Source organism: Camelina sativa, chromosome 2 (assembly GCF_000633955.1).
Source record: "Camelina sativa cultivar DH55 chromosome 2, Cs, whole genome shotgun sequence".
NCBI classification, from domain to species: Eukaryota; Viridiplantae; Streptophyta; class Magnoliopsida; order Brassicales; family Brassicaceae; genus Camelina; species Camelina sativa.
The window spans coordinates 2,149,295-2,150,608 of NC_025686.1; the positions used below are offsets into that span (position 1 = coordinate 2,149,295).

The 1,314-nt window shown below is 39.5% G+C and overlaps 1 protein-coding gene across 2 annotated transcripts in view; it reads right to left on the reverse strand.

Moving 5' to 3' along the window:
- The window catches only part of LOC104714946 (RNA-binding protein BRN1), a 21,205-nt gene that overhangs the window by 19,205 nt on the left and 686 nt on the right, over window positions 1-1,314 (reverse strand). The gene's annotated exons all lie outside the window — the stretch shown is intronic.

Consider the following 1,314-nt stretch of genomic DNA (forward strand, 5'->3'; position numbering starts at 1 on the left):
TGCAAGTTGTGAGGCAGTTAGTGCTGCAGCTCTGGCCATGGCAGGACCAACTCCTTTCCATAAAGCTCCTATGCCTTCTTTAGAGACTATTTCCCGCACTTCTGCAATGGGAACTGCGTTCGGATTCATCTGCAACCTAACCTAACGAAAGGCAAACTGATATGTGTCTTAAAAAACCAAAAAAAGAGATCTAGTACACAGAATCAAAACCGATAATTGAGGTTTCATCTTACCTTCACAACTTCAACAGGGTTAGTTAAAGCTGTAGCAAATGCCCCAGCGAATGCGCCTGACGCTATCTTGACCAAGACATTGGTAGACCCAAATGCCCAATCGAAAGAAATCTTAGTGGGTTCATATAATCCTAATCTGAGACCTCCGTAAAGCACTGATCTAGTGAGAGCAGGAGTCAACCCCAAGTATAACGACCTAGGCCCTTCATTCTTTATTAGTTGAAGAAAGGTTCCAGTCTGAACAAACAAACATTTTACAGAATTCAAACCAAGTTTACATTAACATCCCCAAAAACATCAAGAGGAGAATTATTACCATTCCAATCAAAGGAGCTCTTTGGCCAACATGCTGCATCTGCAATCTTACTTTCAGTACATCTAGATAACCAAAACAACGAGAAGAAGACATTTTTAAGAATAGTATGAAACAAATGCCACATTATAATACCACAGTAGTAGTTAAGCAGAGACTTATACATACACTAACCAACTACATACTGCTACATTATCCAAAGATCACTATGGAAGAACTCTCCTATGCAAATTGATGTGGAGCCAAATGGTTCTAGTTTCCGAAATTGGAGTCATAAAAACTTATGAGTGAAAGAAGAAGGCATCAAGGATCTAACCGAGAGGATGAGTCACGCCGGTGGCTAACGCGACGGAGACTCCGCTTGTGCCAAAGTGAGAAACAACCTTCGAAAACGGCGGAAGAATATTCTGACGCTTCTCCGATTCTTCATTCCCTTCGACAACTACAATAATCTCGGCGACAAAAATCAGTCAATAATTATCGAAAGATAATTCTCGATTCAAGTCAGAATTGGCGAAATCAATAGCTTCATGTTTAGACTATGCACATACAAAGCAAAGATTCGAAGAAGCTGTGGTTGAAAATTGCAAACAGCATAAATATACGACGAACCTGGGATTGAAGCTACCGGCGGGGAGACATCTCCGATCATTNGAAAAAACAAAACACAAAAATTAGGGTTTTCGAAATAAATTTCACGACGAATCACGCGGAATCAAACACCACATTCTCGAATTTTTTTCTTTAAAAAAAAAAAAAAAAAAAAAA